Source organism: Erinaceus europaeus, chromosome 14 (genome assembly GCF_950295315.1).
Source record: "Erinaceus europaeus chromosome 14, mEriEur2.1, whole genome shotgun sequence".
Lineage (NCBI taxonomy): Eukaryota > Metazoa > Chordata > Mammalia > Eulipotyphla > Erinaceidae > Erinaceus > Erinaceus europaeus.
This window is the reverse complement of record NC_080175.1, coordinates 85,233,753-85,261,054: the sequence shown is the minus strand read 5'-3', so window position 1 is coordinate 85,261,054 and position 27,302 is coordinate 85,233,753. Positions and strand designations below refer to the sequence as shown.

Below are 27,302 nucleotides of genomic sequence, written 5' to 3'. Positions count from 1 at the left end.
TTTTGTGTTAGAAGCTTCCCTATTTCTTATGCCTCTGGAAGTATGGACCAAAATTCTTCATGGGGTGCAGAAAGTGGAAGGTCTGACTTCTGAAGATGCTTCTCTGCTGGATGTGGATGTTGGCAGGTTGATTCATAACGCCAGCCTGTTTTATCTTTTAAATGACATAAATCATAGTGAGGTCATATATGGTATAGTAAACCCTAATCATGGGTTTTTTTCAAAGTAAATCAAGCTCCCAAATAACTTGGTTATAATAATAATTATTTATTGCCTTCTTAAATCCTAAGTCAGCAGGGAAACTTCCTCATTCTCTGTAAAATCTGTATTCTCTCAGTCCTGGAACCTCTGGGACTGTGCTTGTTTTCCTTCATGCTTCTCCTCTTCATCCACTTACCCTCTGCTACTGCCTCTGCTGACCTCAACTAAATAAACACAACCAGTGCCATCACACCAAGTTTCACTTTGGACTGTATCCAGAGATGCCAAACCTGAGATGTCAACCCTCCAACTCCAATATTCTGGTGAGACATTACCTAACACATGGGACTGGCTACTTAGTTCCAATTCAAAGTCACAGAGCCCAGATGTAGACCAGGGCCTAAGGGAGAAGGTACATGTGAATGTACACATAAGTTAGGGGAAACTATATACCTCAAAGCAAATATCATTCTTATTAAGCCAGTAGCGGAGAACTGACCATGAAGCAGCAAGGAAGTCATTCATCTTGAAATAGACAATTTTATTAGAATGGTGGATTTAAGAAGAAGGGAGTCAGGTCCAGTGCCTGATAGTAGATGAGGACCTCAGTTTGTGGTGGCAGTGGTGTCTAGACACCTATGAAGGAAAGATGAGAAAGTGAATCCATATGACTACAACTTTAAAATATAAATCTTTTTTTTCATAATAAAACGATTTTAGTAGGAAGAAAGGAGCTGGAACTAATAAGTGAAAGCAACTTTTTCAGAGTTTCACTGACCAGTAGCAAAGAAATGGAGTAGCTGTTAATGCAAAGAGTAAAAGAAAAGAGGCTAGGTTTTGTTTTGATAGCAAGATAGAATTACCCAGTAAAAGAAAAATAAGAGATAATATGGATAAAAGGGGAGAGAAGTGTCTGGTCATGTTATCTGTCAAATGAAAAATTGAGGTAGAACAAACATCAAACATACAGATTCTCCTGTTGTCTCAATATTGGGCAAACAAATCTCTTTGCTTTTCAGACTTTGCTAGTTATAGCTTAGCCATTTCTCTAAGTAGACATTTAAAATATATGCTCACTATGATTATATGAAAGTGTATGGCTTTTTAAAGTGTTAACTGACATTTTTCTTTGTGGTTTTATTGAAAAATCCCCAAATCATGGACAGTATATCTTTCAGAAATTGGATTTTAAGTTACTTTAGAACTCAGTTTTTCTAATCATGTTGATGTTTCATGAATTATTTCATTCTGATTAGTTGACAAAATCCTACAAGGTAACGAAACTATCTGGGATGTTTCAGCTACTCAGACTTTTACTTCCTTGGGGAAACGTGTTCTAATTTTCAAGGCAAGATTCTGGAACTCCTCACCCATTGTGAAGTGGACCTGACGGTGGGAGTGGAAACATAGTCTCCTGCTACACTGCCCACCCTCATCTTCCAACAGTGAGGGTAGGACATCAAGGTTCTCATGACACCAAGGATTCAAACAATGGGGTAATGGAAATTCTGGACATTCATTTCCTCACCTGTGAAAATTAAAAGAAGACCCAGTGGTCACTCCCTCTATAGCAATGAGAAGGAAGTTTTAGCACTGAGAGTGTATTGGTGAGTCCTTTGCTACATACATAATAAACAGATAATCTGAAAGGAGATTTAATGCCACATATACTTAAAATATATAAAGGAAAATTTCACTTCGTGTGTGTTCTGTACCCACAAATTTATACAGTGATAGTGTTGTATGGTTTAAAAGATGTTGCTCAAAGGGATTCTGAATCATATAAAAATTATTTCCAGCATACATTCAGCAATTTTGTAAATGTTTGAACACTGATAGACTAATTTCTTGTGTAAAAGGAATGTTAACAAAAGCAGCTTCCATTTATAGGTGTGAGAGCTTATTATTATTTCTTTAAGTGGAGAGTCACTTTATTTAGACCTATTAACGACTTTTCTTTATTCCTCTTCATTTTATGGGTTATCATTATAACAGTTTCTACTCACCATTTTATGTGTCTTTTGAAATGTAAAGGTGATTTTTAGATACACTTTGGAACTTAAGACTTGTGGGTATATCTACCTATTTGTGAGGACACAGACTGGCTTTAAACAAGTTGGATGGAATATTTTTCATTTCAAATACTCTACACTTGAGTTAAAAAAAAAATTCAGAGTCATTGTCATTTCAATTTATTAGGAATAAGAACTACAGCTAAGAAACTGTCTTGTTTCAAAAGAAATGGGTACACAGATGTGTATTCTGAATACTTAAGGGTCTTAAGTCTCTGCCTTATAGTAGTATTTTGGAGCATGGTTGAACAAAGCATGTCTACAGAAAGGAAGTATGTAAGACAGAATGTACTTGTTAGTGCTTCTGAGATTGAATTTAAGATGTATAAATTCACCGTTTTTTGTAGTTGCATGTGATTTATGTAGTGATAGGAACAGATTTGTTTGTGGCTGTTCTGATCTATGATGATTCATTGGCATTGTTCTCAAAGAATAGTTGCCATTTTGCATTTTACTTTTCAAAAGCTACACAAACAGTGTGAAGCACCAAAGTCTCTGCTCTATAAGCTTGTTCTTCTGAGATATCACTGGGGCTGTGATTAAAAGCTATTTGTTGAATCATAACCTGTCGGGCTTTCTTAACCTCTTACAAAGTTAAGTGCCAATCATCAGGCTGGATATAATTACGTTTTGGTGGTTTCTTTAAGCTTTAAAAGCTAATGGATAGCCTCAAGTATTGAAATAACTGCTTGAACTTTCTTAATTGACACAAACTGTAATAATTCCATTTTGTTTAATATGCCACCTGAAGAGCTTTATCTTAGGTTTATGTACCTAACTGATAGTATCCAGTGGCACATGATAGTAATGTGAGCCTTTATCTGACTAAGCTGTGTATTAGAGGATCATTCTAAGTTAATTTAAATCACTATATACTAACTTCATATGCTGATCCACCAGAGTCAATATTTACATACTACATCATCAAAATTAAAACTTTATGTCCAATTTTATTAGCATTTTGTAGGCATACTCAAATTTATACAATCACATGATTTTTTTTCTTTGCAATGTAAATTTTTTACTTTTCAGTTAAAATTAAGGACTACATGTTAAATTTATAAAACTTCACTAAAAGATTTAATATCTTGTTATAAGAACCAGTTATTGGAGACTTTTAAATTTCTATTGAAGGGATTATTGACTTTCCACATTAAAGATGATCATGAAAAAATATTCAAGACTATTTAAATTGATATTTAGGTTCAAAGTTTATTTTACTTTAAAAAAAAATCACATCATAAAATGTACACTAGGTATTAGCCTGAGTCACTATTGATGTGACATAAATTGTTACAACAGGAACTGTGGAAATAAAAGAAATATGCATAAGAACCTTTTTTTTTTAAATTGAGAAACAGGGAGATTCTGAAGCATCACACTGCTGTCTTATATGTCACATCAGGACCTCATGTATACTCTAGGACAGATCATAGCAGTCAGTTCCTTGACCCTTATACACGGAACATTTTTCATGAAAAAGAAAGCAGAATCATTTGCACATGTTTTTCTTTCCTAGAAAAAGGGATAAGCAGCATAGTTAAAAAACAAACAAACAAAAGAAAAACAACCGAACAACTATGTATAAATGACTGTGTCGTATTCATTAGTTCTTGGAAACAGGTTGACCAGTTAAGCACACATGCAAGAGCTAGGGTTCAAGCCTCTACTCTGCACCTGCAGGGGAATGCTTCACACTGCTTCCTAAGCAGTGAAGTAGGTCTCCAGGTGTCTGTCTCTCTTTCTTGCTTCTTCTTTTTAAATTTTTATTTATAAAAAGGAAACAATGACAAAGACGATAGGATAAGAGGGGTATAACTCCACACAATTCCCGCAACCAGAACTCCCTATCCCCTCCCCTCCCCTGACAGCTTCCCTATTCTTTGTCCCTCTGGGAGCATGAATCCAGGGTCATTATGGGGTGCAGAAAGTGGAAGGTCTGGCTTCTGTAATTACTTCCCCGCTGAACATGGGCGTTGGCAGGTCAATCCATACTCCAGCTTCTTATCTCCCTCTCTTCCCTCAATTTCTATCTGTCCTACTGAATCAAATTAAAAAAAGAAAAAAGAAAAAAGAAAAAGAAAAAATGGCCATCAGGAGCGATGGATTCGGAGTCAGGGACTGAGTCACAGGAATAGCCCTGGAGGTAAAACAGCGACGACAAAAACCAGGTTGATAATTTTTCAGGTTCATAAATTTTGTGTGTATTATCTCCAGTTCCAGGAATTTATGGGGAAATCATAGTCATTTATGTGGTATTTTCTTCTTTGTACTGTAGTCACTCATCACATGGGTATATGAGATCTTGAAATTTGGCTTGTATGAATGAGAAATGGATATTTGATTTTTTTTATTTGCTACTTATACTTACATCTAATCACATGTGGCTGGGGCATGCTCTGTCACACAGCACAGTAGGGAATTTGTGGACATGTTTTACATTTATTTACAGCTATGTCTTGCCCTACTGCTGAGGTGTGGAAATGGCTTGGCTTGAATATTCCCAACCCCATCCGTTGTCTTACAGATTTGTCTCAGGCTTATTTGTAGAAAGAGGAATAAATTCGGATCCCTGGCATTTCAATATGAACCATTTAATCAGTGTTTTTGAAGAATAAAACTTTTAAGACTCAAGACTTCTAATTTCAAGTGCTGAAGACTTTGTTGGTTGAATTTTAGTAGACACAAGTAATATTTCTGCTAGAAATTGTAACCAGACATACATTCCATTTAAAAGTAATTGGAATTAAGAGTAGTAAACTGTTGACTATCTGTAGATTTTTTTTATGCTAAAAACCGTTTATAATATTCGGATGGTATATATGAAAATTCCTGTCACCAACAAAACTTTGTTTGTGGAAAGGGCAAAAGCTCTAAGCTTTGAATGTTTATGTATTTTGAACTTGGCAAAAAGGCATGTGCTTTTTATTTCCTTGAGACATTGTTTTAAAATCTTCTGCTTAAATCGTTCTTCTCTGAGCTTTAGTAATAATTATAGGCTCGTATTGAGCAGCTCGTCAAATCTTGGGGGAGGAAAAACAACAGAAATAATAGCATGGGAGCTTCTGAGTCTAGATTAGCTGAGACTAAAAGTTTGAAGTTAATCACATTTATTTTGGGGGTCATATACAGTCATATTAAATATTTACTTAGATTTGATACACTACTTCTTTTCTTGATATGTAACTTTTTAATTTTTGTAGATAAGATATTCATGTGAAAATATCACTCATTTGAAGTTACAACCTCCTATTCTGGAATGAATGATGTTTGTTTAGGACTGCAAGCACATATATTTCTTAGAATAAATGAATAATGAAGAAGAGAGAACTAGCATCACCACTTTGTAAATTATACAGTAAGTCTTAGGTGATTTATTTAGAGCCTTAAACACCTAAGACATTTCACTAGTTGGCAGCAATTGCAAATGCATATTAATTGCACGTTCTATCCCACATCTGAAATAAAAGGAGAATGTCAGGAGTAGACTAATTCTGGTTTCCTTTTGAATATCATATTGTAATTTCTTTTATGTTTCTTTAATCTCTTTAGCAGTGCTGGAGGATTTGGAAGATGTTGATTAAAGCATTTCCTCTGATTAATTATATTTTGGCTTTCAGCTGTTTTATTTTATTTTAAAATGAAGTGCACACACATTGTCTGGATTATGTGAGCATCTGCTCTTCCCAGTTTCTGCAAATATTTATATAAATTTTACTGCCACCCCGTTGCCTCCAAGTTCTCACTGCTTTAGCTAATCCTGATTGCATCTTCTCATTAAGTCATCTTCAGGATATGGAAACATAAATAAAACAGACTAACAGCCTACATTTCAGGGATACTTGTGTGTATGGCTTACCCATGTTATTACATTCTCAGAATTTGTTCTGAAATGATAGGGTTTCTTTTACTTCTACTTTATTTGTGCATCTGATGATCATTAACAACAACAATAAAAAAGCTACTTGTGGGATAACGAATAGGCCCTTAAAAACAGGATATACTATTTTTTTTAACAAGGTCTATAATACTAATATGATTTAAAATTAAAAATTTAATAGGGGTTTAAAGATAACTGGTTGAAGATTTCCTAATCTGTTTCACCTTTAACTGTTTTTGGTATTTCCTCTTTTCGTTGATCTCTTGACTAAATGAATATATGAAGACAATTTCTGTCTACTGGCATGGAATGCTAGTGTTTTCTGTAGATCATCCTTCACCTGGCTTTTCTTAACTAATCATGTGTTTCATGTAAAGACAGTGGTACCTTAATTTGGTGTTTTAGCTTTATCTCATGCTTTGATAAAGAGTGAGAGACATCTATCTGACTTTATTTTACAAATTGTTCTTTGACCATATTTCTGTAGACAATGATTTTTTTGATAGTAAATTTCTAAGACCAAGATTTTCTGTTCTTGCAGCTTTATGTAATTATGTTCAAAGGGGTTTGAATTAAAATGGAACAGATGTGTCCATCTTTAATTATGGTGTAACAAATTGTGTTACTCTAAGGCTTTATTAAGTGAAACGCTCATCTTTATGTAATAATGGGTCAGACAGTTTTAAAATGATATTGGTGAACACAGTGTATTTCTTGTTTCACTCAGACTTCAAAGGAACTGTTAAAACTCAGAGACAAGGCAAATGACACCAGAAGACACTGTGGAAAAACCACACACACACACACACACACACACACACACACACACACACACACACTCACACACACACATACTCAACACACACACACTCACACACACATACTCAACACATACACACTCACACACACATACTCAACACACACACACACACTCACACATAGACACACACACACACACACACACACTTGACTTTTGTCAACTGAATCGAAAACAACTGTTAGAAACACATGATGACTTTTTAGCCAATTAAGACAACAAATGTGGCATTGGACTTACCAGGTGTATGTGAGGGGAAGTGAGAATGTTGTGTGTTAGAAAATACTGTTTTTGGCTTTCCTGAATTTTTAAAATTATTTGGTGTAGATGTTTTCTTATAAGCAAGTTCTCATGAAAGCTTTCTTTTTTTGGTACTACTACTAAGTCAGTACAACAAAATCATCTTAAGGATCAGCTACCTCACATTCATTACTATTGCAACCAGTTTCTAGATATTTCTCTTTCTCTAGTCTTTTTTAAAATTAATAGTTAATTAAATATAAAAACAATAGATTTACTGTGACAAAAAGATCATTTCTTTTAAAAATATACTATTTTGTTTGAAAGATTTATTAATTTTTATTTTTATGAGAGGAGGAAGAAAGAGACAGACAGAGAGAGAGAGAGAGAGAGACATAGGAAAAGAGCTCTGTTCAACTCTGGTATGAGGTGATAGGGATTGAACCTGCAGCCTCAGGGGTCTGAGACCAATGTTGAATAACAGTGAAGATAGTAGACATCCTTGTCTGATTCCTAATTTTAGAGGGAAAGCTTTCAGCTTTTCCCCATTGAGAATGATGTTATCTGTGGGTTTGTCATAAATGGTCTTTATCATATTGAGGAATGGTCCTCCTTTTGCTAGTTTCTGAAGGGTCTTTTAAAAAAATTTTTTTATTTATAAAAAGGAAACATTGACAAAACCATAGGATAAGAGATGTACAACTCCACACAGTTCCCACCACCAGAACTCCATATCCCCTCCCCTCCCCTGATTGCTTTCCTATTCTTTATCCCTCTGGGAGTATGGACCCAAGGTCCTTGTGGGATGCAGAAGGTGGAAGGTTTGGCTTCTGTATTTGCTTCCGTGCTGAACATGGGCATTGACAGGTCGATCCATACTCCCAGCCTGTCTCGCTCTTTCCCTAGTGGGGTGGGGCTCTGGGGAATCAGGAGCTCCAGTACACATTGGTGGGGTTGTCTGTCCAGGGAAGCCTGGCCGGCATCCTAATGATATCTGGAACCTGGTGACTGAAAAGAGAGTTAACATACGAAGCCAAACAAGTTGTTGAGCAAGACTGATTCAATTTCGAAACTAGTGACAAGCTTGTTTAAGCTGTTTACTTCCTCTTGGGTTAGGCTTGGCAGGTGGTATAGAAATGCATCCATTTCATCTAGGTTGTCCAATTTATTCCATAGAGATGTTCATAATATTCGTGTATGATTCTTTGTATCTCCCCATCTTCAGTTGTAATTTCATCTTTCTCACTCACGACTGTTTTTATTATAGCTCTCTCTTTTGCTTTTTTGTCAGCCTAGTCAGTGGTTTATCTAGTCTTTGAGTTGTCTTTCTGACAATTTGTCTGGCTGAATTTTATTTAATTAAGTTCTGCTCTGATTTTGACTATTTCTCCTGCTGACTTTTGGGTTTCTTTGTTACTCTTTTTCTAGTTAGCTTAGAGTGATGGTAGATAGCTTTCTTGAGATCTTCTTGCTAGATGAGCACATCTTTCTACAACACAGAATATACATTAAATAAAAGTGAGGTATAAAAACTGAATCAGGACAGAGAGATGGTCCCAAATATGGGAAAAGTATGTAAATACATTAACTGAAAACCCCACCTATCTGACCTCAAGCCTATGTCTATTCATATTTAGCACAGGAACCTGTGTAACCTCTGCATCCCTGTAGGTCTGAGCTCGCAATTCGTGGTCATAGCTAGGAACATTCTAGACTGCACTCATTTCAGGAACAGTCTTCCTTGAGTGGCAGAGTCCATTGACCCAGCCTCCTCCTGGAGAATGGCGCATTTTCTACCACGGTTGTTCTATGTTGAGGGCAATTTCCTATAGAGGCCCACAAGAGATTTTATGGTGTTATTCCTGGTGGAGTGATGGTGGAGAGAGGGATCTGTTAGAGGTCTAGGACTATCATATCTATATGAGGAGTTATTTTTTAAAATTGTTAAGGGTTCAGTTTTTTCCCAAAAGTTGTTCTAGTACTGTTGAAATGACATTTTAAAATGTGGTGAATTACAGTGTTTGGAAGTCCATGTAGCCCAAGACTGGAGCTGAAGTCCTTGGAGGGCGGCAGGGAGAAGGTGTCCCAGGCTGTCCCCAGGACTGTCCCTCTAGTGCAGGGCAGGGTCCCTCCCGGTCTCCCCTTCCCAGTGGTGTCCTGTCTTCCCATTGGAGCAGGGTCCTGGGTCTGGAGAGGGGCAGGAAGGGGGTGAATATATTTGGTTTTGACATATTCTCTATATTTGGACGATATAAAATTTGTTCAAGGCTGTTTATCTTTGTTCATGACAATTATTGATCTTTATTCTTCTGCACTGAGGTTTATTTTTGGTTTGGAAGCAGGTTAATATGATTTCTTTTAATGTATTTAATAATAAATTAGTACTATGAATTTCTCCATTAGAACTGATTTCTGATTTTTAAAAAATTTCAATCAGTTTAAAGTATTTCCAATTTCTACTTTTCAGTATTTTTATTGGGGCAATTAATGATTTTTAGTAAAGACAGTTATTGATACATGTGTAAAATTTCTCAAATTTTTGCAAAAATTGTTCACCTCCCAGTCTAGGTCCTTCTTTATGTTCATACACATGGGCCTGAAAGACCCTCAACCCCCCCCCCCAGAGTCTTTTACTTTGCTGCAATACACCAAACCCAGTCCAAGTTCTGCTTTGTATTTCCCTTTCTGTTCTTATTTCTCAACGTCTGTCCATGAGTGAGATCATCTCATCTTCATTCTTCTTTCTCGTATACCTCACTTAAAAAGTTTCTTTTTTTTAAGTCTCCTGTTCCTGAATTCTAATTTAATTACAATTCTATACAGAGAAAATGTTTTATGAAATAAGATGTCTTTGAATTTATTACTTTAATGTTTTATGACCTGGACAATGGACTATTTTGGCAAATGATCTCTTTGCTCTTGAAAGGAACGTTGTATTCTGACGCTGAGTGAAGTGTTTCATAACACTCTTGTTAAATTTGTATATTAGATTGCTTGAAGTTGTTCCATACTTGCTGCTGCTCTTCAATTTTTAATTTATTTTCCTTTGGGCTTCATTTTTGCTAGTTTTCTTTACATTTTCAAGCTTACTAATTTTTTGTATATGTAATCAACCCTTGATCTTAATCACTGTTTTTCATTTTAGTAATTATATTATTTGTCTCTAGAAGCTAGATATAGTTCTTGTTATATCTCTCATGTAATTTATCTCTGTGTAATTTGGTAATATTTTGAGCATATTTATTTTAACCATTTTATTATTTTATTTTATTTATTTATTTTTACAAATACCTAAATGTGTCATAGGGAGTTTTTATTTAATTATTTTCTTCACTGTAGATTGTGCTTTCCTATGTATTTGCAAATTTTCTAGTCATTGAGCTTAACTTTTTTATTTTTATAAAATATCATCAAACCTCTTTTTTAGGATAGAGTTAGGTGGAAATGATTTAATCCTTTCTGGTTTTGCTGTTATAAGGTGTTTACTGGGGCCAAGTTCTTGCTCAACCTAGGGCTAATTTTCTCTTTTTTACAGGGAAGCAAGATTTTACTGAGATCTTTTTTTGCTTAGTTACCTGAGAATATGTCATAGGCCAGCTGGTAGGAAAAGGTGTACTTCCTGACTGTGTGTCGGGATCAGACATTGCTTATGATGTGACAACCATGTTCACCTGCTTCGGTCATTTTCCTCAAGTACCTGCTATGATAATTTTTTTCCACTGAACTCTTTTTTTTTTTAAGTTTTTATTTATGAAATGGGAACACTGACTAGACCATAGGATAAGAGGTGTCCAATTCCATACAATTCCCACCACTCTACCTCCATATCCCATTCCCTCTCCTGATAGCCTTCCTATTCTTTATCCCTCTGGGAGCATGGACCCAGGGTCATTATGGAGTGTAGAAGGTGGAAGGACTGGCTTCTGTATCCACTGGACTCTTAAGGGAATATTCTAGAAACATCTAGTGTTTTGTTTCTATGTAATTTCCTTTGATCTGACTCTGTGTGAATGCTAGTAAATTTATTCTACTTATACTCTTCTCAGTTTAGGAAGTCCTCCGGACTCCTGTGTTCTCCTTTCCCATTTTGTGGCATAGACCTATTTGAGGTGCTAAATTAAAGAAATGTTAGGATTTACCTTACTTGTTCCTATCATTCAGGTGTAAGTTACTGCCCTTTCTTGATATATCCAAAGTGTTAGAAAAAAATTGATTTATGTTTTATCTGTTTTCTTCAGTGTGTTGTGTGAAAGTTTCAAATGTGCTAATAAATCCCATTGTTATTCCATCTTGCATAGATTCAGAAGATTGTATCAATTTGTAAATTGTGAATGTTTAAAAACATTGCATGTGGGTCTTCATTCATACTATTTCTCTAGGCTCATAATGGATTTAGCAAAAAGAAAATGTTATTAAAATCAGTGGGTGAGGAGAGGGAAATTGATGTGAAAACAAAAAGATGAGAAAATATTCTTATTACTGAAAGGAGATGGTATATCTTTGACAACTATTGTCTGTAAGACAGGCTGTTGCTATTTAAACATTGTTGTTCATTGACATGTGAAAGGCTTAATGAACCACAGCAACAACACAATTACTTTTGAAGATCGTACACATTTGATAGTTAACATACGGTGATTTATATTTTCCCATTGGTTTTTAGAAGTTTCGATGTGGAATAGAACAGATGGTTAGTAAAATTAATCTATGTCTTAAATGAAAATAAAACAATGAAACACATTTTTTATGCTGGATACGGAAGAGATTAGAGAAAATAAGTAAAACAATCAGGAATAAATAAATAAGGAATATATTCACTTAGCATCAATTATGTACCATACCTACCCTGTGCTAAATATTTCAGATGAACTCATTTCATCTTTATAAATCACTTTTAGTTGTGCATGAGTGTTAGCTAGATTAAATATAATCCCATTTTCTCTGGATGAGGAAATTGAGGCCTAGTGTCAGTTTATATAGCTACGAAGCAACGGATTCAGGATATGGATCCAAACAATATAAAGCCACACACTTAACCACTGACTGTACTGCCAATGAGGTCAAAATGGAAATGTATTAAAAATATACAAGAGAGCGAGAAGAGTTGAGAACTGTGGTCAGAATGCAGGATATTAATGTTAAACACATAAGACACAGAGCTGCTTTGGATGATGCTGCATCTAAGGTGGGTGGCTGAAGTAGAGTTGAAGCTAATATACTTAAAACTAAGGTAATTTGAGAACCTCGAGGCAGAAATTTGAATGATTCATGCTCATGAGCATTAAAATCACCTATGAGGCTGGCTGAATTTGAGGTGGGAAGTATAACTAATAAAATGATAAATATTTTCAATCTTTTATTGTGTTGACTTTTTTTTAGACCTTTAGAAAAAATTTAAAAAGTTGAAGAAGCTAACATTTAGCACTTTATTTTGTAGTCAGAAGAGGTTTTGAGGTTTTTCAGCCTACCAGCAGTCAATCTTATAAATAGATATAATTACTTTTCTGCTGTCACTACTCCTGAAGCTATCTGGGTCTCAGGCATGAATTCTTTTTCTAGAAAAAAAATCTTTTTTTTTTTTTTTTTTAACCAGAAAACTTCTCAACTCTGGCTTATGGCAGTGCGAGGAATTGAACCTGGGACTTTAGAGCCTCAGGCATGAGAGTCTCTTTGTATAACTATTATACTATACCCCAGCCCAGAGAAATTTTAACATTATTGGAACATCATCTCTATCCCCTAATGTCAGGTATATTTAGTGCCAGAACTAATACTGACAAGGAGAAAAATCATTTGAAGTTTCCTTTTTTAATTTTTTATATTTATTTATTTTCCCTTTTGCTGCCCTTATTGCTTTTATGGTTGTAGTTATTGTTTTCACTGATGTCATTGTTGTTGGAGAGGACAGAGAGAAATGGAGAGAGGAAGGGAAGACAAAGAGGAGGAGAGAAAGACAGACACCTGCAGACCTGCTTCACTGCCTGTGAAGCGACTCCCCTGCAGGTGGGGAGCCTGGGGCTCAAACCCTGATTTTTAAGCAGGTCCTTGTGCCTCGCACCACATGCGCTTAACTGGCTGCGCTACCACCCGGCTACCACCCGACTCCCTGAAGTTTCTTTTTATACTGAGGGAATTCAACAGGATGAGTATATATTGAAGGACCAAATCCTCAAGTTTCTTAGCTGTTGATTTAATATTTATCAGTAGTTTCAGGAAGTATCATTCTTCCTTTGCCACTTAAACTCAGTATAAAATTGTTATTTGAGGTACTATTTTAACAGTAAGATCTCTCTCTCTTTGAAGTTTTTATTTATAAAATGGAAACACTGACAAGACCATAGGATAAGAAGGGTACAACTCCATACAATTCCCACCACCAGAGTTCCGTAACCCATCGCCTACCCTGATAGCTTTCTTATTCTTTTTTTTTTCTATTTTAAATATCTTATTTATTTTAGTGAATAAGACACAAAGAAAGAAGGAGGAGAGGAAGGGTGAGACCAGAGAATGGCTCTGGCTTATGGTGGTGCTGGGGACTACATGTGGGATCTCAGAGCTGCAGGTGTATGAGACTCCCTGGCCCTGTATAACTTGTTTTAAATTTATTTATTTAAATTTTATTTTCTTTTTAAATTTTTTATTTATAAAAAGGAAACATTAGAAAAACCATAGGATAAGAGGGGTACAACTCCACACAATTCCCACCACCAGAACTCCATATCCCCTCCCATCCCCTAATAGTTCTCCTATTCTTTATCCCTCTGGGAATACGGACCCAAGCTCCCTGTGGGATGCAGAAGGTGGAAGATCTGGCTTCTGTAATTGCTTCCCGCTGAACATGGATGTTGACAGGTCGATCCATACTCCCAGCCTGTCTTTCTCTTTCCCAAGTGGGGAAGGGCTCTAGGGAAGCAGAGCTCCAGGACACATTGGTGGTGGTGTCTGTCCAGGGAAGTTTTGTTGGCATCATGCTAGCATCTGGAACCTGGTGGTTGAAAAGAGAGTTAACATACAAAGCCAAACAAATTGTTGACCAGTCATGGACCTAAAGGCTGGAATAGTGCAGGTAAAGAGTTGGTGTGTGTGTGTGTGTGTGTGTGTGTGTGTGTGTGTGTGTTCTCCATTTTGTAGATAGCTAATAGGCATATTTTAGTTATATTCCAAAGGGCCTGTTGTGGCTAGACTAGTGTTTTTTTTTCCCCTGAGCTTGAAATCTGATATGCAGGTGGATCCTAATTATTGTCTGGGGAGGTGATGTCATGGCTGGCAGAAGGACCAGAAAGCTGAATCAAGGAAGAGAGTAACTCCTTAATAAGGGGTATAAATATTGTTGATTATAAACCCCATCGATTTGATGTGATCTGGGGCTCATATTCAGTTTAGGTGCCTATGTGACCTCTGTATTCCTGTAGATCTGAGCTCACATTCTGTGGTCATAAGTAGGAATATTCCAAGCAGCCCCAATATCAGGACCCATCTTCCTCAGGTGTATCACAGAGAATATTGTCTAGCCTCCCTTCAGAGGATGGAACATTCTCTACTGTGTTGATCCAAGTTTAGGGCAAGGTCCTATGGGGGCCACAAAGGGGTCTGTTATGTTGTTCTTGATATAGATGACCAGTAACAATGGAGAGAGGGATTTATTTGAGGTCTAGTTCCATCATGTCTGTTTGGGAATCTCAGGACTCCCCAATTAGGGCCCCAGCTGATGGGGTGGCCTGATAGTGACTAAAGAATCATGGTTAAAGTATGCCAGTCTCTTGCCCTTATTCAGCTTTTGCAGTCCTTGTTTTGATGAGGTTAGCTTTGGAGTGAGTGAGAGAACTGTAATAGGAAATAGGTGAGGAGGGTATCTAAGTGTAAGTAAACACTATTTCATTATGAACTTGATACTGACTCACTACAGACTATTGTGTACTTTTGCTTTCAGGTATATATATTTTGCCCTAATTTATGGATACATGTGAACAAATGCTCTATCTTATGGGACCTGGTCTATATCTAGGTTTTGGGACTTTGTTAGGAAGTGAACCTCCTGGATGGAATTAGAGAATCCTATGAAGGGAAAGGTCTCACTGGAGTAATGAGGGTGAAGGGTTGACATTCCATGCCTGACGTCTCTGGACACAGTCTGCAGTGAAGCATGCTGAGGTGGTACTCATTGCGTTGATTAGGTTGGGATCGGCAGATGCAATATTATTTGGTATGAATTGAGAGAAGCATGCAGGAAAGTGAACCCCACCCTAGAGGTTCCAGGACTGGGGGAAATACAGGCTCTATAGAAGAAGCCAGAGGTTTCTGCTGTCTTAGGATTTAAGAAGACAATAGATAGTTATTGCTATAATCACATTATTGGGCAATTGGGTTAACTTTGAAATATCCCTTTGTTAGGATTTGCTATATCATACACAACATCACAATAATTTATGTCCTTTGACATTATTTGCATATAGCTGTGCCACTGATTGCTTCTGTTCTCCCTGGTCTAGGCTTTTAAGAGAGTCATCATATCAAAGACACAGCCTATGTATTAAAAAGACTCAGAAAAAAAAAGACTTAGTGTGTGATTTAAAAAGGTTTGAGACATGCAATCAATTTTACCCTCTCATATTAATTAAATAGTGATTTATCTGACTACAAATTGATAGGAGTGTACATAAACACCATTCACACCACCAAAAGACTTGGTTCAGTTTTGGAAGGGTATATGTTTCCAGGATTTCTTCTAGATTATCTTGCTTGGTCCCTTTTTTTTTTTTAGTTAGTCTGGCTAGGGATTTGTCAATCTTGTTTAATTTTTCAAAGAACCAACATTTGCCTTCATTGATCTTTTGTATGGTTCTCTTATTTTTTATGTTGTTTATTTCTGCTCTAATTTTAGTGATTTCCTTCATTCTGGTTGCTTTAGGATTCCTTTGTTCCTCTTCCTCTAAGTCCTTAAGTTGTGCAGTAAGATCGTTTATTTGAGTTTCTTCTTGTTCTTTAATATGTGATTGTATGGCTATGAATTTCCCTCTCAATATTATCTTAGCTGTGTCCCAAGTATTTTGATAGCTTATGTCTTCATTTTCATTTGTTTCCGGGAACATTTGAATTTCTTGCTTGAGTGTCTCTTACCCAGCGGTTCATAAACAGCATGTTGTTGAGTTTCCAAATCCTGTGACTTTTAGTAATTTTCTGTTTATTGTTAAATGCTAGATTTACTCCACTGTGGTCTGAGAAGATACTTGGGTTGATTTAAATGCTCTTAAATTTGTTGATACTGTCTTTGTGGCCTAACATATGGTCTATCCGTTCTGTGTGGATTTGAAAAGAATGTGTATTCCAGTTTTTTGGAGTGAAGAACTCTGAAAATGTCTAGGAGGTCTAGTCTGTCCATCCCTTCATTTAATTCTCTTGGTTTTTTTTTTTTTTTTTTTGGTGATTCCCTGCTTTGATCTAAGTGTGAGATTGGGGTGTTAAAATGTCCCATTATTATTCTATTACTATTGATGTATTTTTGTAATTCTTTCAGTAGGTGTTTGATGTATTAGATGGTCCCTCATTGGGTACATAGATGTTAATAATTGTTAAAACTTCTTGGTTGATTGTTTCTCTAATCATTATTAAGTGGCCTTGCCTACCTTTTATAAATTTTTTAAATTTAAAGTCTATTGTGTCAGAGATGAGAATGGCTATTCCTGCCCTTTTTTGTGGTCCATTAGCCTGTAGGATAGTTTTCCATCCTTTCACTTTAAGCCTGTGTTTGTCTTGTTGGGTCAGATGGGATTCTTGCAAGCAGCATATGGTTGTGTTGTGTTTTCTGATCCATCCTCCCAGTCTGTGCCTTTTAATGGGTGAGTTTAATCCATTGACATTTATTGATATTTTGGATTTAAGGTATTGCAGTGCCATTATTCAACATTTTTTTATTTTCTCTGATATATGGCAAGTATTATGGTGATGTTTTTGTTTATAAGAATTCTTTTAGAACCTCTTTCAGGGCAGGCTTGGTGATGGTTGCCTCTTTTAATTGTTGTCTGAGAAGATTTTGATCCTTCCATCTAGTTTGAATGAAAGTCTAGCAGGATATATTATCCTTGGTTGAAACCCTTTTTCATTCGGGGATCAATAGATATCCTGTCATTCTCTTCTGGCTTTTAGAGTTTGAGTGGAGAAGTCTAATGATAATTTTATGGTTTTCCCCTGTATGTGACTTTTTGTTTTTCTCTTGCAGCCTTTAGGGTCCTTTCTTTATCGTTACTTCTAATCATTGTAACTATGATGTATCTTGGTGACTTCAGGTCTGGGTTGATTCTGTTTGGGACTCTCTGAGCCTCTTGAATCTTAATGTCCTTTTTGTTGTTTAGGTCTGGGAAGTTTTCTTCTATAATTTCCTCTAGAATGTTTACTTCCCCTTCCTCTCTTTCTTCTCTGGCAGGCCAATTATATGAATGTTACTTCTTTTGAGATCATCCCATATGTCTCTGTTGTTTTCAGTGTCTCTAAATCTCTTTTTGAACTCTTTTACCTCTTTCTTTGTTTTCTCTAACTCATCCTCTGTCTGGCTAATTCTGTTTTCTGCTTCTGTTAGCCCACTTTCCCTTCCCTCAGCATCTTTCTTCAGTTCAGTTATAGTATTAGCTCACTCTGCTAATTGACCTTTTAGTTCAGCTATTTCAGCTTTCAGTTCTCTAATTACCTTGAGGTAGCTTGTATTTTCCTTGAGGGTCTCATCTGTTGTTTCCCTAATTCTGATAGCCCTTTTCCTCCATAGTTGTCTTCATTTCTGTGATTATTAGGTTTATTATCTCTTGCATACTTTTCTTATCTATGGTTACTTATACCTGATTTGGAGTTTCTTCTGGGCTCCTGTCTTGATTTGTTGTGGTAACAGTTTTATTTGCTCTTGATTTAACCATTTTTTTTATTGATGTCTTTTTTTTATAATTTTTTAAAATTTATTTATTTATTTATTTATTCCTTTTGTTGCCCTTGTTGTTTTATTGTTGTAGTTATTATTAATGTGATTGTTGTTGGGTAGGACAGAGAGAAATGGAGAGAGGAGGGGAAGACAGAGAGAGGGAGAGAAAGACAGACACCTGCAGACCTGCTTCACCGCCTGTGAAGTGACTCCCCTGCAGGTGGGGAGCCGGGGGCTCGAACCGGGATCCTTCCATTGGTCCTTGTGCTTAGCGCCACCTGCGCTTAACCCACTGCGCTACTGCCCGACTCCCTTGATGTCTTTTTAAAAATTTTTTTGTTCTGTTGTACTTCAGTCATTGTGTTTTGCATACAAGCCACCCTATTATTAAATACCTTTATGACAAATGTAGTCACTCAACCTCAGAAATTACAATAGTAACTGAAGCAAGGATTGATACAGTTCAGCCAATACTAGTTAGTCAAACAACACCTTCAGTCCAAGAAAAAATAGCGACCAAATCCAAAGGAAAAAGAAAGAGGAAGGAAAAAAGGGAAAGCAAGAATAGACAATTATGCAAATCTACTGTCCACTGTAAATTCTAGGGATAGCAAGAGGAGAAAGGGAATAGAGAAGAGAGAGACACACACACACAAAGAGTTCACTCTGAGTCAGATTTCTTCCCCCAAATAATTCACTAACAAGTATCAATGAATTCAGAAAGCAAAAGAAGGAGACAAGAACAAGAAGACAAGAACAAGAAAAAAAAGAAGTGCAGTGAAAGGAAAGGATTTTTTTTTTTTTGGCTAGAAGGTGGGGTAAAGGCACATGGAGGGAAGAGGCAGAAACAAGTTTCTCTGTCAGTGGATAGGACACCCAGTCACCTAGCAATGGAAAAAACAACAACAGTTAATTTTGGTCAGCCTGAAGAAGGAATGTGCAAAAGGGACACACGTATATAATAATAGTAATAATAAAATAGAATATAGTAAAAAACCTTAACAGTCAGTCTGTAGCTTGGACTGCTCCAGATGGATTGGCTGCAGGCAGCCTGAGCCAAGACAGCCTATTGTAAGAAGTGTCCAAAACAAACAAAGAAATAAAAACCCCTCCAGGTAGTCTTTCCCAGGCAGGGGTGAGGCTCTGATTGGTTAGATATTTTGTCATTAAATAGAGCTCCAGGCACTTAAAAAAAAGAGAAGGTAAGGAAAAGGCTTAGAATGACACCCCTTGTGATCCAGGAATCTTCATAAAGAAAATAGCTCAGCAGGGAGCCTGCTAGGAGCAGCTATCCAGTCCCTGGGGGTTGGTTCTAGGGTGGAGTGAGGGAGGGGTGAGCTTCAGAAATAATCAAAAGATTTCCATTCTTTTTCCTCCTGGCCTCTGTTTTCTAACCCAAGAGTGGTATCACCCTTAGGACCCCTTATTCACCCTCCTGCTGATGGTCCAGTATCCTACTCTATCCAGAGAATCCCCAGTCACAGGCTGCTGCTTGTTGGAGCTCACGCCAGCCACTGTGTCCAAGTCTCCATCTTGACTCTGCCCCCCAAGCTTTCCTATTCTTTATCGTTCTGGGAGTATATGGACCCAGGATCATTATGGGGTGCAGAAGGTGGAAGTTCTGGCTGTTGTAGTTGCTTCCCTGCTGAACATGGACATTGAGAGGTCGATCTATACTCCCAGCCTGTCTCTCTCTTTCCCTAGTGGGGTTGGGATCTGGGGATGTGGGCTTTCAGGACACATGGTGGGGTCATCTGCCCTGGTAAGTTGGTTGGTATTATGGTAGCATCTAGAACCTGGTGGCTGAAAAAGTTAAGAGAAAGCAGAGCAAATTGTTGCCTAATCATGAACCTAAAGGCAAGAATATTGCATATGGGTATTTGGGGGGGTCTCCATTTTGGAAAAAGTTAGTAGGTCTGTTTTAAGTATATTCCAAGGGGCCCATGACCCAACTAGTTTTTGCCTGTGCCTGACATCTAATATGCAGGTGACCTATGAGGCCTGTTGTTTAGATCAATTCTCCATTGGAGACTGGCTTTCTTGTCAATTTTAGCCTACGAAGGAGACCACTGAGGATATTGTACTGTAGAGAATGTGATGGTATTATGAAATTCTGTCTGAAAGTTACCACATTTTGGCATGATTCTCTGTCCTCTCATTTTGTTTAGTGTGGGTTTCTTGCACTGTAGCATTTGGTACTCAGTGGGGGATTTTTTTACTCTAGTGCTTTGCTGTCCTTTAGACCAACAAACCTGTGCCAGGTTGTGGATTTCCATTTGTGGTCTGTTCTATGATTAAAATGCTTCAGAGAATATCGGTGAAAAGGCAGTGCTGGTGTTCCAGTACAGTCAGTTTGTGTAATGGGCTAGCCACACTTGTATGTGGATATTATGCTGTCATCATGCTCTAGAAGGAGTTGACCAAAAACCAAATGAGGCAGAGAAGCCATAAAGTCAACCTAAAAGACAAATTAGGGAAGAAAAATTTATTCTTCTGAAAGAGAATTGAAGTTTTCAAGTCAGCAAATATTAACATTTGATTTGTAAATGAATATTGAAGCTCAAGACAAAATACTCAATTTATTTAAGCAGCAATTGTGTTCTTTACCACGTTTATGTGTTACTAGAGAATGATTACAAATGGTAGAGGATACTTAGGAGTGGAGTGGTAAAATGATCACTGTTTTCTAGGGCTAGAGAAAACTAGTGGAAGTTAGATAAAAGGCAAAGAAGGGAGGGATAAAATAAGCATGGAATATGCAAGGGAAGCCAATGAAAGGAACCAAGGGAGTCTCCTCTGGATAGGGACATCATTATACTGTAACTTACTGTTTTTTTTTTTTTCTTTTTTCCACAAACTTTGCTTGTACCTCCCTTTTATCTTCAGGAAAGTTTTCTAATAAGAAGCAGGAGGGAATAGAAAAGAAACAGTGGTGGAAAAGAAGAGTCAAATAATGGCAAACTGAGGCTTCATTTATAAGATGGAGTTTTTTTTAAAATTTTTATTTATAAAAAAGAAACATTGACAAAATCATAGGATAAGAGGGGTATAGCTCCACACAATTCCCACCACCAGATCTCTGTATCCCATTCCCTCCCCTGATAGCTTTCCTATTCTTTATCCCTCTGGGAGTATGGAACCAAACTTCTTGTGGGATGCAGAAGGTGGAAGATCTGGCTTCTGTAATTGCTTCCGCACTGAACATGAGCGTTGACAGGTCGATCCATACTCCCAGCCTGTCTTTCTCTTTCCCAAGTGGGGAAGGGCTTTAGGGAAGCAGAGCTCCAGGACACATTGGTGGTGGTGTCTGTCCAGGGAAGTTTTGTTGGCATCATGCTAGCATCTGGAACCTGGTGGTTGAAAAGAAAGTTAACATACAAACCCAAACAAATTGTTGTCCAGTCATAGACCTACAGGCTGGAATAGTGCAGGTGAAGAGTTGGTGTGTGTGTGTGTGTGTGTTCTCCATTTTGTAGATAGCTAATAGGCATATTTTAGTTATATTCCAAAGGGCCTATGGCTATACTAGTGTTTCTTTTCTTTCTTCTTCTTTTTTTTTTGCCTGAGCCTGAAATCTGATATGCAGGTGGATCCTAATTATTGTCTGGGGATATGATATCATGGCTGGTAGAAGGACCAGAAAACTGGATCAGGGAAGAGAGTAGCTCCCAAATACGGGAAAAGTGTATAAATATTGTTGATTGTAAACCTCATCGATTTGATGTGATCTGGGGCCCATATTCAGCTTAGGAGCCTATGTGATCTCTGCATCCCTGTAGATCTGAGCTCACATTCTTTTTTTAATTTTTTATTTAAGAAAGGATTAATGAACAAAAACATAAGGTAGGAGGGGTACAACTCCACACAATTCCCACCACCCAATCCCCATAACCCACCCCCTCCCATGATAGCTTTCCCATTCTCTAGCCCTCTGGGAGCATGGACCCAGGGTCGTTGAGGGTTGCAGAAGGTAGAAGGTCTGGCTTTGTAATTGCTTCCCCGCTGAACATGGGCGTTGACTGGTCGGTCCATACTCCCAGTCTGCCTCTCTCTTTCCCTAGTAAGGTGTGTCTCTGGGGAAGCTGAGCTCCAGGACACATTGGTGGGGTCTTCAATCCAGGGAAGCCTAGCCAGCATCCTGGTGGCATCTGGAACCTGGTGATTGAAAAGAGAGTTAACATATGAAGCCAAACAAGTTGTTGAGCAATCATGGATCCCAAGCTTGGAATAGTGGAGAGGAAGTGTTAGGGAGGTACTCACTGCAAACTCTAGTGTACTTCTGCTTTCAGGTATATATTTTGCAGTAGTTTCTGGATATGTGTGCACATAAGCTCTCTCTCACAGAAACTGGTGTATATCTAGGTTATGGGACTTTGTTAGAAAGTGAACTACCTGAGATGAAATTAGAGTGTACTATAAAAGGAAAGGTCTCACCCGAGTATTGAAGCTGAAGGGTTGTCATTCCACACATGAAGTCTCTGGATATAGCCTGAGGTGAAGCATGTTGAGGTGGCAATCGTTGCTTTGGTTAGGTTGTGATCGGCGGATGCAATATTATTTGGTTTGGATTGGGAGATGCATATGGGAAAGTGGGCCCTATCCAAGGGTTCCAGGACTGGGGGAAGTAGGGGCTCTATAGTGAAGATGTGAGGTTCCTGCTGTCTTAGGGTTCAAAAAGACAATCGATAGTTAATATTATCATCACATTATTTGTTAATTGGGTTAACTTTGAAAAGTCCTTTTGTTATCTGAGCTCACATTCTGTGGTGATAAGTAGGGATGTTCCAAGCTGCCCCAATATCAGGACCCATCTATAAGATGGAGTTTTAATTGCAGATAGGACACTAGAAATTTAAGACTGATCCAGAGAAAATGTCATATAAGTTTTAAGAGCAGCGAGTGGAGATAGGAGGCAGGCAATGCTGTTCGTTAAGAATAAAAGACTACTTCGACTACAGAGAAAATAATGGCCAAAATCTAGAACACAGAAGACACCAAATACGAATAAGATGCCAAATAACAGAACTGACCTAGACAACTTGGAAAAATTTGACATTTTCTTACAAAACTGACCATACTATTAACATGTGATCCAGTAATTTGCTTATTACCAAAATTTGCTACTTACAAAAATTCTCATGCTGACACTATGTCAACGTAAGTTCATTCTTGGTAGGAAATAAAGACCATTCTGTGGAATGGGGGAAGCTACGCATGTGTAGGCGCACAGGGCTATTAAAAAAAATCTCTGTACTTTCTCTCAACTTTATTTTGAATCTTAAACCACTTAAATAATGTTTTAAAACAAAGTGGCACACCTGGTTAAGCACACATATTACAAAGCCCAAGTATCCCAGTTTAAGCCACTGGCTTCCCACCTGCAGGGATGTCACTTCACAAGCAGGGAAGAAAGTCCTCAAATGTCTCTCTCTCTCCTGCTCTATTTTCCCCTTCTCTCTCAGTTTCTTTCTGTCCTAGCTAATAAAAAAGTGGAAAAAAATGGCCTCCTGGAGCATGGGATTCGTAGTGCTGGCACAGAGCCCCAGCAAAAATCCTGGAAACTAAAACAAGGTTTTAGTTGGGCAACTAAGAACTTGTGCAGCCTTGTGTCCTTTGCTTTGCACAATCCTGATCTTGCACAAAAGTTTCTCTCCTTGGTTTCACTTGGTGCATTTGGATAAAATATTAATTAACAGCTTCTTTACAGATGAATCTTCCTTATTCATTTTTATTTTTTTCCCACTTTTGGAAATAATTTTTCTGACAACATTTTAATAATAGTTATAAAATTGATAATAAAATTAAATTGCATACAATTTTAAAAATGGAGGTGATGACGTATGCGCCTAACCCAGGTGATGACGTATGCGCCTTTCTCTGCATGATACCCAGCTTTGAGCCCTGGACATCACAGCCCACACTGGGGAAGCTCCAAAGCTGATTTAGATGGTGCTGTGGTATTTCTCTTCTTTGCTGCTTCTTCCCTTTTCTCTACACTCCTTCTTTAAAACAGATCTGGGAGACCCCTAGGAAGTTGTGTTATGCATACTTGCAGATCTGGGTTCTATTCCCAGATGTAACACAAAAAACAAACAAACACAAATCTACAGCTATTAGAGTGCTAAGATAAACTAAATGTTAAGGGAACTCCAAATTTCTTATCACTATCTCCAGTTAGAAATCTGTGTTTTCCAATGGCCAAAGGCCTATTGGGGGACTGTATTGTTATGTATTGGGGGTTGTATTGTTATGTGGAAAACTGGGAAATGTTATGCATGTACAAACAATTGTATTTACTGTTGACTGTTAAAACATTAATCTCCCAATCAAGAAATAAATTTAAAAAAGGAAAGAAAATTGTGTTTTCAAACTGGCCTTTAACTTTGTTGCAAACAATGCTTTAGGAAACAGATTCATAAGTCAGAAAAAGTCAGTATAAACCCTTTACACCAAGAAAATACACATTTTATTACTTGGAAAATCTTCTCCTGGTGCTGTTAAACAATAAAGAAACAAGGATTTCTGTTATCTGATTTATTTACTTGTTTGTTTTCTGGGCATATGAGCTAGTGATACTTTGCAAAGAATGCTTGAATAAACCTCCTTCAGATAGCACTTAGTAAAAATGAAAGTCTTTTGGTTAGTAGTAAGATAATACCTTTGGTTTTCTCCCAAGTAAACAGGTTTCCAGGAATTTGAGTGAAAGAAAAAAATGACATTTAAATCTCTCTCTCTCTTTTTTTTAAAGATTTTATTTATTTATTCATGAGAAATATAGGAGGAGACAGAGAGAGAGAGAAAGAACCAGACATCACTCTGGTACATCTGCTGCGGAGATTGAACTGAGGACCTCATGCTTGAGAGTCCAATGCTTTATCCACTGTGCCACCTCCCAGACCACTTAAATCTATTTTTCAAGTGGAAGAAACTGTTCTGTTATGAATTTGCATATACAAATAACTTGGAGGTTAAAACCTTTCAAGTAATTGTGAGGAGCAAAAATATTTATTTGTCCATCTTTTTATGGTCCTACCTTCTCTTCCTTTCTGTGTCACACATATACCTATTACTACATCCAAATGTCCCTCCCTGTTTCTTTCTTTTTTTTTTTATTTATTTCCTTTTGTTGCCCTTGTTGTTTTATTGTTGTAGTTATTATTGTTGTTGTCGTTGTTGGATAGGACAGAGAGAAATGGAGAGAGGAGGGGAAGACAGAGAGGAGGAGAGAAAGATAGACACCTGCAGACCTGCTTCACCGCCTGTGAAGCGACTCCCCTGCAGGTGGGGAGCCGGGGTTCGAACCGGGATCCTTATTCCGGTCCTTGTGCTTTGCACCACCTGCGCTTAACCCGCTGCGCTACAGCCCAACTCCCGTCCCTCCCTGTTTCCTCTTCTCTCTCCAGGTCCTGGTGAAGTTGGAGTTCAGAGCCCCCTGGTCATCTCCCCCCTATCACTTCTCCCCCACTGGGAATATGGACCAAAATTCTTTTTGGGGTGCAGAAGATGAGAGTTGTGGTAATTACTTCTCCACTGGACACAGATGTTGGCAGGTTGATCCATAATTGCATTTCTAAGCAGGGCAGACACAACCGAGTGAGACTTTGTCTTCAAGTAGTTGACATAAAAAGAAAGATACAGTATCAAAGAATGATAAGACAAAAGCAGACAATAAGTTGGGCAAGATAGTTAAGATAAATGGTGAGAGGCTATTTTAACTTGGTTGTTTGGATAAAGACTTTCTGAATAGGTTATTCTTAAATTCGTATTGAATGATGAAGAGGAGGCTGACAAGTTAAGATTTTCAGAAAGAGACTATAAAAGAGTAATATTAATTGAAAAAGCCTGAAGGCAAGAACAAGCTTGACATTTTCATGGAAAGGAAAAAAAGTTCAGTGTGCTTTCTTTCAGAAGGAACAAAAAATTTTTTCAATAATGTAAAATGATTAGGACACATTTTGGCCTATATAACTAGAAGTGTGCAAAGGTCAGGTAGTTTTCAGGTTTGTTTGATCTTACTCAGCAAGTGGCATCTGTTGCCTATTTTATCAAGAGTAGGACTTCAGATAATTCTTCAAGTTCTTTATCTCTTTGATGGAAATATTTCAGGTTCAAAGTTCTGTCTTGGGGGCTGGGTGGTGGCACACCTGGTCGAGCATATGTGTTACAATGTGCAAGGACCTGGGTTCTAGCCTCTAGTCCCCACCTGCAGGGGCAAAGCTTTGCAAGTGGGGAAGTAGGGCTGTCTCTCTCCCTTTCTATCACCCCTTTCCCTCTTGATTTATGGCTGTCTATACCCAATAAGTAAGGACTAAAAAAAAAAAGTTCTGTCTTAAGCAGCTAAGAGATACAAAGATTGCAAGCATATGATTGTCTCCCTGTATAGTCCATTATCAATAACCTAGAGTTTTTCCTTCCATTTTTTTCTCAAATGCATTTTTAATAACCTCTGAACTATATCTTTTGAGTGTCAATTCACTTTATGGCTTAGGATAGATACCAGTAACTGTGAGAGATTTTTCGTTCAAGTTCAGAGGGCAAAAACATTAATTCCTGAATGTTTCTTAGAAGAGTAGGAATGAAATTTCCTAGCAGCTCTTCTCCCATGCTACCAAGATTTTCCAAGTAGTCAATCCTGAATTAATCATTGGTGAGGGAGACAGAATCACCCTAACTTAAATCATGCCCTTCTCTGGATATGTTTAAGACTACTAAAAATATCTACTTTCCATATTGCTGATGTGTATAGTCTGATGACATGAAGGACATAAATCATGATTCTCTATAGAAGATATTATGGGAATAAACTGTGGATTATATGAGGCATCTATTATGGCTATAGTATATTCAATAAGAAGGAGAATGGAAAGAACTTTCGCAAGCTAATGATATTTAGGCAAAGAGTAGGTTATACAGAAACTTGTCAGATAATGAGCTTGTATTCTACTTTAGTTCACTAGAAATACAACTTTTATATTTTTAAGCATCTCGTTCCCTGCATGTTATCTGATTTATGTGTTAAATTGATCACCAATAGGTGGTGTGACAAGTTCAGACAGCTTTTCCTATGGTAAGCAATTACAGAAACTGGAAAAAAATCAAAAACAATAATTTGAAGATATTGGAAAATGACCAAAGGCAGGTGGAGGCTTGAAAAGACTTTGCTACTGAAAGATTGCTACTCTGTCAGGA

General features: G+C 37.4%; 1 protein-coding gene across 3 annotated transcripts in view; it reads left to right on the top strand.

Annotated features, from left to right (window-relative positions):
• Positions 1 to 1,610: 1,610 nt before the first annotated feature.
• The window catches only part of CSNKA2IP (casein kinase 2 subunit alpha' interacting protein), a 96,773-nt gene continuing 71,081 nt past the window's right edge, over positions 1,611 to 27,302 (top strand). For all 3 annotated transcript variants that reach the window (XM_060170995.1, XM_060170993.1, XM_060170994.1), the window contains exon 1: positions 1,611 to 1,808. The gene's annotated coding sequence lies outside the window, so the exon portion shown is untranslated. The remainder of the gene's footprint in view (positions 1,809 to 27,302) is intronic.